Source organism: Leuciscus leuciscus, assembly GCF_965113295.1.
Source record: "Leuciscus leuciscus genome assembly, chromosome: 1".
NCBI classification, from domain to species: Eukaryota; Metazoa; Chordata; class Actinopteri; order Cypriniformes; family Leuciscidae; genus Leuciscus; species Leuciscus leuciscus.
Genome location: NC_138725.1, coordinates 27,517,058 through 27,527,279, shown reverse-complemented (window position 1 = coordinate 27,527,279; position 10,222 = coordinate 27,517,058).

The window sequence follows — 10,222 nt, the reverse complement described above, 5'->3', positions numbered from 1 at the left end:
TCTTGGGACTCCTCCTGGAAACTCCATCTGCATACATTCAGTGTATTACAGCCCATTGGTCAAACACAAATTCTTGAACTGTCATTATTTCTGGAAGACCCCTTAGGACTTTCACATATAAAACTCTTCGTCTCTTTGTCCTCTTTTTCTGGACCTTTCCATCATGGCTGTATCTTCTGTATCTCGTCCTCAACACATAGACGATAATGATGGCATTTTTCTCCTGTCTTTTGCAAAGCTCTTTCTAATACATTTTCAATTCCTCTCTACTCTGCCACCATCATCTGCTTAATAAATGCTTACAACCTTCGATGTGGTATGCTTTTCTTATTTTTTTTTTTTTTTTTCATAATAAAAATGTTTATAAAACAAGTTACAGTGTTTTCCTTAGTAAACCAGCTTCATAATAAAATCTTTATAAAACAAGTTCAGGTGTTTTTCTTAATAAACTATTTTCTCAATATATGGTTACAATGATTATTAATACAAGTGTTTTACACACTGTAAAAGAAAAGTTGACTAAACTTAAAATTCTAAGGCAACTTGCTGCACAGATTTTTTGAGTTGACTCAACTAATATAGTTTACTCAACTGGAGATGTTATAATCGAGTCAACTCAACTATAGAGATGTAGAAAGTATCAGAAACACTTGTATGTACAATTTGTGTAATTTTATGGACTAAACTTACCTTAAAGTAGTTAAAACAACAGTGAGAGACGGAGTTTCGCTGATTGTCAGTTGAGCTGCTGCCTCGTTTCCATGGTAACGCCCTCAGCTCCAGTTCAAATCGGTTCAAATGCGGCTTGAATATTCAGCGCGCGCGCCCATTAAAACACGTAGAAGTCACGCAGCATTTACATACATTTTGAATTGATGGAGTGAATTATTTGATAATCAGCTAAAATATCCTGAAACTTGATACATTATTATGTGGATAGTAGGCTTGTGGCCATCGCAAACTGTAAATAGAATGAAAATATAAAAGCATTGAAAACGTACAAGTCTGTCAGTTATATATATAATAGTCTACATTATAATATAATATATAGGCCTACCTTTAGGAATGGTAAACGCGGTGTGGAAACAAAATAGCAAAAACTACATGATATAATTATGAACGTTTTCTACACAAATTCACAGATGTGACACGAAGAACAAAGCTTTATTCTAAGTATTTTTTTTAATGTATTTCAATATTTAACAGTGCTTTACATATGTGAATATATTAATATTCACATGTGAATATATTAATAGTGCTGTTGTTTATCGGGGTCTACGGTGTTTAAACTACTTTGATGTTTAATGTTTTTATGGATGCATTATAGGCATATTTAATGTAGTAACTGTTAACAAATGTTCAGATATAGGTGTAATAATATTCAGCACAAGTTTTCAACGAGATACAAACAACTAGGGAGCGCTTTTTACTGGATTTATGCCAAATCATGTAGGTAGATGGTTTACGAACATAGGTGTTCACAAATAATGTATTTCTGGGATGTGCAGTGACACGTAACTTTGAAACTATTTCTACAATCTATTTATTCACTTGCTACAATAGACTTTAATTGTATTTATGCTATTAGGGCTAAATGTGGTTTAAAACAGACCGACCAAACAAAGCCCAAATTTCAATGTCTATGTTTGGGCTAAATTTGGACCAAATCAGACGGACCAAACAAAGCCCAAATATCAACGTCTATTTTTGGGCTAAATTAAGACTATGACGGGCCGACTTGATTCAGCCCAAAAAACAATGTCTTAATGACGTCTGGTGCTGGGTGGGCTTTCTCTTGACATGATTATGTATAACTTATAAAACAATTCTAATACCAATCACAAATACGTCTCAGGACGTAACAACACACAAAAAAACATTGAATATGTTTTACATTTTTGTCGTTATTAAGTCTAAAATTGATCATTTATTAACTGGCACTGTAAAATGTACAGTATTTGTGATGTGGAAACATGATTCACATGTTAAAAATTATTTTACAACATGTGCAAATATATTTCACATGAGCTCCACATTATAACCTATAGAAACATGTTTTCCACATGTGCCACATGCTCCATTATGTTCACATGTGATGAAATGTTGTTCACATGTGGTAAAATGTTGTTCACATGTGGTGACATGTTGTTCACATGTGGTAAAATGTTGTTCACATGTGGTGACATGTTGTTCACATGAGAACACATGTGATCACATGAGGTCACATGTAATCACATGTGGAAAACATGTGATAACATGTGAAATTCATGTGTTTTTTCTGTAAGGGGTGTTTTGTGTGTCACCATTGTGTTGAAGAGTAGAGCCTGAGCTTCAGTCCAGGATGAGCAGAGAAACACTGATGAAATGCTGCATGTTGCACTGTAAAAAAATTCTAACCCTCCCAAATCAAAAATTTCAAGTGACCGATAACATCTAAATTGTTCAATTGGCCCAAGTGAAATTCTGTAAATTTAATTTTATAATTTACAGAATTTCACTTGGGCCAATTGAAAAATTTAGATGTTATCGGTCACTTGAAATTTTTGATTTGGGAGGGTTATACATTTTTTACAGTGTGCTTTATTTAACAGACAGTAACTGTGTAGTTGCTGATGTAGTGACGTATAGTCACAGCAAATCATGCATATAATTAACTGCATGTTTTTCAGTAAAAAATCAGAAAAAATGTGAATTAACTGTGTTTTAACTGTGTGTTTCTGTTAAAAAAGATTAATGAAGATTTCTGTAAAAGTATTTTCCACTTATTTAAATTAGGATATTTTACATTAATTTTACGGTTTTTGTATGGCAGCCATTGCTGACAGTCATTTGACTGTTTTTTATGGGATTTTTTTACAATGAAGGTGTTTGATCGTAATAATTCAGGAAATAGCTGTAAAAAACACTGTTTTTCCGTAAAACATTTAAGGAAAATTTCTGTAAAAGTTTTTTGCACTTAATTTAAATTAGGATATTTTACTTTATTTTTACGGTTTTTGTTTGGCAGCCGTAGCTGACAGTCAATGACTGTTTTTTTACGATTTTATTTTTTACAGTGTACCCAATGTATGCTGCATTGGACTATCACCAGACAAGCTACCTGAAAAAAGATGCCCAATGGTTGTGCTCACTGTGTACCTTAAACAGTGGAACATCAAAAGAATATCTGCTCAAACTTCTGCTTTATTGTCCTTGTTTCAATATGGATTACCACTGTATATCTGTATTTTGGGATTTACAGTTAAAGGACCAGATATGATTTATTAAGACCAGGAGTTAGAAGTGCACTCAATTTAAGACAAGAGTCAGAATTATAATAAATTAAAGGAAATTTTACTGAAGAATGTTTGCAGTTTCATCAGGCAGAAGTCAAGAATCAGAACCAGTGATCAAAAGTAGTCCGCTTCCCCTTACATTTACAAAAATCACAGCAATTATACCCTTCACCAAGGTCTAAGCTTTGTCATTGCTTCAGGTTGAATGATTCTGATTGGCTAATAAATAATCACACATTTTCTACACATAGATAGACTGAAGCATATCTCCATCAATTATGCGGCTGACATTCAGACCCTGAATTTAGGCACGTCGTGACCTTCCACACTTGTATTGATTGTAATGAATAATTGGAACCATTTTTGAGTCTCCAGTCTAGGACCAACTCTATAGCGCCACCACCAGTTAAAAAAATCAACATTAAAAGGATTATAGCTTTTGAACCCTTTGATCTAGATGTGAATGTAAATAGATGTAAAATGAAACTTAGTACACCTGATTCCATTCATTATGGTGATCACAATCAATATCTTACATTAAGACTCTGCCCATTACAGTAGTGGCAAGTGAAAAGTACAGTGTTAATTTTTTTGTGCTACTCCTCATTCAAATTGTGTTCAATTTTTATAAAAATTGGCTCAGATGATCTTTGGACCAAGCCACACAGAAGTGACTGAACAGATTTTTTTATTTTTGCTATCGTTCCTGATATACATTTCTCCAAATTTGACCTGTATTTTTTGCCTTATGGTAGTTAGCTTAGCATGCTAATTGGTTAGCATGCTACCTGATGCCATTCTTTCTAATGTGGCTCTTCAGCTATCAGGATAACCATAAACTACATTAGCATTAAGCTAACTTAACTTGCTAACTTAACTAATCTGGTTAACATGCCTTTGTGTGCTCATTCTTACACTTAAGCCTCTCCTCGGCAGCTTGGTAAGACAACGTCATCTGAGTGGTGCAAGCTACTAAACAACATGCCACGAGCCCTGAACCATTCCGGTTGAACCAACTTCCCAGTGGTGCAATGATATGAGTGACAGGTATCTGACCCAGATAATGGGTTCGAGCCCCGTGTGGGATGATTTAAAAAAAAATTGTGTGTCATGTTGATTCCTTTATTATTCAACGTTGTACTAATCTTTCTTCCTTTTGGATTAATATATATATCTTCTTCATTATATGTTCATTCTCATCTGAACTTCTGTTCATTATGAGTTCATTTTCACCTATACTTCTAAACCAGCTCTTTTTTCTTCAATTTCTGCTGTTTTTACTATTACTGCTCTTACTGCTGCTTCAGGGGCTTGGCCCCGTATCGCTGCTTGCAGCTATATTTCCACTTGTTCCTTAACATGTAACCAAGAATACTAACACACACAGACACAGTTTCTTCAAGATTGGATTTGGTGAGGAGGAGAGTCTTCTCAAAACATTAATATAACATGTTATTTATCTCAAGGAGAGGATACTTTAAAACTAACTGTAAAGTAAAGACTTTAACTAAGAAATGGTCTCTCAACTATAGGTTTCAATGACTCAACTATAGGTTTCAATGACTCCTGAGACCATTGCTATCAGGGTAGCCTAGAAAAGCAGATGGATGTAGTGACACCTGTTAAAGAAGTCCATATTTCATCTCTGGAAGCCAGGCTAAATGAGCAAGCACTGTTACTGCATTCCGGGCATGGGACAGACCCTTACGTTACACCTCAGATATCAAATACAGACTTATATTTAAATGATACATGAAATAACATTTTCGATAATCACACTGATAATTTATATAACAAAGTAAAATCTCATAAGCCTAGAGAAGTCATTCAACTCATTTGATATATAGAAGGAAAACTATTGATTAATACCTTGATTATAATCACTCATTAGATATACATTGAAGCAGCAGTGTGTTCCAGAATCCACTTCTTCAGGACTTCATAACAAAAACGTAACTTGAATAATTACAATAAGGGCGTTGCTTATTTATAACATTGAAAATATTATTAACCTAAAATATCTGCTATTTTTAATCAATGAAATAATTGTGTTGTACAAGGAACAGCAGTTCTAATACATACTTTTACCTAATACATTTATCAAAGTTAATTGAGTAGAGCGATCACTGGGAACATACTATAACCTTTGGAACATGAAAAAAGGAGAAATTACAGTAACTTTTTAATAATAATATGTTTGTACTATACTTACAGTAAGGTATTGGCAGTATTTAACATGTAGTAAGTCAGTCTGATCGCTATGAAAGCACTACAACCTTTGCAATATCTAAAAAACACTATAGGTGAATTACTGTAATTTATTTTAATTAATATTTCTATACTGAACGTACAGTAAGGGAGGTATTGTCAAAATTTCACCAATAGTAAGTCAGTGTGGTCACTAGGAAAGCACTACAGCCTTTGGAATAGGAAAAAAAACTTTACTTGAATTACTGTAATTTTTTCTTGAACTTATTTGTTTATTGTACGTACAGTAAAAGAGGTATTGTCAAAATTCCATCTGTAGTAAGTCAGTGTGGTCACTAGGATAGCACTACAGCCTTTGGAACAGGAAAAAATACTTTAGGGGAATTACTGTAATTTTTTCTTAAATGTATTTGTTTATTGTACGTACAGTAAAAGAGGTATTGTCAAAATTCCACCTGTAGTATGTCAGTCTGATCACTAGGAAAGCACTACAGCCTTTGGAACAGTACAAAATACTTGAGGGGAATTACTGTAATTTTTTCTTAAATGTATTTGTTTATTGTACGTACAGTAAAAGAGGTATTGTCAAAATTCCATCTGTAGTAAGTCAGTCAGGTCACTAGGAAAGCACTACAGCCTTTGAAACAGGAAAAAATAGTTTAGGGGAATTACAGTAATTTTTTTGGAAACGTATTAGTTTATTGTACGTACAGTAAGGGAGTTATTGTCCAAATTTCACCTGGAGTAAGTCAGTCAGGTCACTAGGAAAGCACTACAGCCTTTGAAACAGGAAAAAATAGTTTAGGGGAATTACAGTAATTTTTTTGGAAACGTATTAGTTTATTGTACGTACAGTAAGGGAGTTATTGTCCAAATTGCACCTGTAGTAAGTCAGTCTGATCACTAGGAAAGCACTATAGTCTTTGGAACAGGAAAAAATAGTTTAGGGGATTTACAGTAATTTTTTTGGAAACGTATTAGTTTATTGTACGTACAGTAAGGGAGTTATTGTCCAAATTTCACCTGGAGTAAGTCAGTCAGGTCACTAGGAAAGCACTACAGCCTTTGAAACAGGAAAAAATAGTTTAGGGGAATTACAGTAATTTTTTTGGAAACGTATCAGTTTATTGTACGTACAGTAAGGGAGTTATTGTCCAGATTTCACCTGGAGTAAGTCAGTCAGGTCACTAGGAAAGCACTACAGCCTTTGAAACAGGAAAAAATAGTTTAGGGGAATTACAGTATTTTTTTTGGAAACGTATCAGTTTATTGTACGTACAGTAAGGGAGTTATTGTCCAAATTTCACCTGGAGTAAGTCAGTCAGGTCACTAGGAAAGCACTACAGCCTTTGAAACAGGAAAAAATAGTTTAGGGGAATTACAGTATTTTTTTCTTGGACTTATTTGTTTATTGTACGTACAGTAAGGGAGTAATTATCCAAATTTCACCTGGAGTAAGTCAGTGTGGTCACTAGGAAAGCACTACAGCCTTTGAAACAGGAAAAAATAGTTTAGGGGAATTACAGTAATTTTTTCTTGGACTTATTTGTTTATTGTTCGTACAGTAAGGGAGTTATTGTCCAAATCTCACCTGGAGTAAGTCAGTCAGGTCACTAGGAAAGCACTACAGCCTTTGAAACAGGAAAAAATAGTTTAGGGGAATTACAGTATTTTTTTTGGAAACGTATCAGTTTATTGTACGTACAGTAAGGGAGTTATTGTCCAAATTTCACCTGGAGTAAGTCAGTCAGGTCACTAGGAAAGCACTACAGCCTTTGAAACAGGAAAAAATAGTTTAGGGGAATTACAGTATTTTTTTCTTGGACTTATTTGTTTATTGTACGTACAGTAAGGGAGTAATTATCCAAATTTCACCTGGAGTAAGTCAGTGTGGTCACTAGGAAAGCACTACAGCCTTTGAAACAGGAAAAAATAGTTTAGGGGAATTACAGTATTTTTTTCTTGGACTTATTTGTTTATTGTTCGTACAGTAAGGGAGTTATTGTCCAAATCTCACCTGGAGTAAGTCAGTCAGGTCACTAGGAAAGCACTACAGCCTTTGAAACAGGAAAAAATAGTTTAGGGGAATTACAGTATTTTTTTTGGAAACGTATCAGTTTATTGTACGTACAGTAAGGGAGTTATTGTCCAAATTTCACCTGGAGTAAGTCAGTCAGGTCACTAGGAAAGCACTACAGCCTTTGAAACAGGAAAAAATAGTTTAGGGGAATTACAGTATTTTTTTCTTGGACTTATTTGTTTATTGTACGTACAGTAAGGGAGTAATTATCCAAATTTCACCTGGAGTAAGTCAGTGTGGTCACTAGGAAAGCACTACAGCCTTTGAAAAAGGAAAAAATAGTTTAGGGGAATTACAGTAATTTTTTCTTGGACTTATTTGTTTATTGTTCGTACAGTAAGGGAGTTATTGTCCAAATCTCACCTGGAGTAAGTCAGTCTGATCACTAGGAAAGCACTACAGCCTTTGAAACAGGAAAAAATAGTTTAGGGGAATTACAGTAATTTTTTCTTGGACTTATTTGTTTATTGTTCGTACAGTAAGGGAGTTATTGTCCAAATCTCACCTGGAGTAAGTCAGTCTGATCACTAGGAAAGCACTACAGCCTTTGAAACAGGAAAAAATAGTTTAGGGGAATTACAGTAATTTTTTTGGAAACGTATTCGTTTATTGTACGTACAGTAAGGGAGTTATTGTCCAAATTTCACCTGGAGTAAGTCAGTCTGATCACTTGGAAAGCACTACAGCCTTTGAAACAGGAAAAAATAGTTTAGGGGAATTACAGTAATTTTTTCTTAAATGTATTTGTTTATTGTACGTACAGTAAAAGAGGTATTGTCAAAATTCCATCTGTAGTAAGTCAGTCAGGTCACTAGGAAAGCACTACAGCCTTTGAAACAGGAAAAAATAGTTTAGGGGAATTACAGTAATTTTTTTGGAAACGTATTAGTTTATTGTACGTACAGTAAGGGAGTTATTGTCCAAATTTCACCTGGAGTAAGTCAGTCAGGTCACTAGGAAAGCACTACAGCCTTTGAAACAGGAAAAAATAGTTTAGGGGAATTACAGTAATTTTTTTGGAAACGTATCAGTTTATTGTACGTACAGTAAGGGAGTTATTGTCCAGATTTCACCTGGAGTAAGTCAGTCAGGTCACTAGGAAAGCACTACAGCCTTTGAAACAGGAAAAAATAGTTTAGGGGAATTACAGTATTTTTTTTGGAAACGTATCAGTTTATTGTACGTACAGTAAGGGAGTTATTGTCCAAATTTCACCTGGAGTAAGTCAGTCAGGTCACTAGGAAAGCACTACAGCCTTTGAAACAGGAAAAAATAGTTTAGGGGAATTACAGTATTTTTTTCTTGGACTTATTTGTTTATTGTACGTACAGTAAGGGAGTAATTATCCAAATTTCACCTGGAGTAAGTCAGTGTGGTCACTAGGAAAGCACTACAGCCTTTGAAACAGGAAAAAATGATTTGATTATTGTACTGTTTGGGGGGGGGGGGGGGGGGGGGGGGGGGTACAGTTGTAAGACCCAGGAACAGATATGATGAAAGAAGACCAGGAGTCGTGAAATTCAATCAAATAAGTAAAATTTTACTGAAGAATAGTTTGCAGTTAAATTGGTAGAGCCAGCGTCAGTCACGAGAAGGTCGCAAGCCAACTCTACCTTACAAACAAATCTCACACAATTATACCTTTTTCAAGGACATGCATTACATAATTGTTTACTTCTGATTGGCTAAGAGAACATAAAGTCTAAACAATAATACATTTTTGATAGATAAGTGGGTATATCGCCGTTAATCAGAATATTTGTCGTCCATTTCCGAGATTTAAGTCCGTGGTGACCTTCTTCCAGGGTCCAAGAATGTTGTATATCACAAAGTTCTGAACCTGCAAAGAATAAAAAACGCACACACACACACACACACACACACACACACACACACACACACACACACACACACACACACACACACACACACACACACACACACACACACACACACACACACACAACACTGCCTGACAAACAACAGTTCTCTTTGAGGCTGAAGAAGGCCTGAGCTCATTATCAGAAGAGCAGACCACCTAAACAGGCTGATAAAACATTTCACTCCAGGAAAGCAGGAACGATAATATGCCCCTTTACTCCACTCCCTAAAGAAATACACATGAGATGTTCACTTGATGAAAATAAGATGAAATTATGTATAAATTGACCCTCAAACTTATACAAGTCAACTAAGACAGATATATAGATGAAGATATGTGGATATTGTTTTGAAATATGCAATTATTCTATTGTAATCATGGCTTGTTGTATATGAAGTATTTATGGGTCATAGTAAACCACAATTGTAACTATTAAAAAAGTGGTTTTATAATGAAAAGTACCATAAGTAGTTGTTAAACAATTTATTTAGAAAGTGTTCACTGTAAAAAAAAAAGAAAAGTTGACTTAACTTAAAATTATAAGGCAACTTGCTGCAGATTTTTTTGAGTTGACTCAACTAAAACATCTCTATAGTTGAGTTGACTCGACTATAACATCTCCAGTTGAGTAAACTCTATTAGTTGAGTCAACTCAAAAAATCGGTGCAGCAAGTTGCCTTAGAATTTTAAGTTTAGTCAACTTTTCTTTTACAGTGTGTATTAATAATCATTGTAACCATATATTGAGAAAATAGTTTATTAAGAAAAACACCTGAA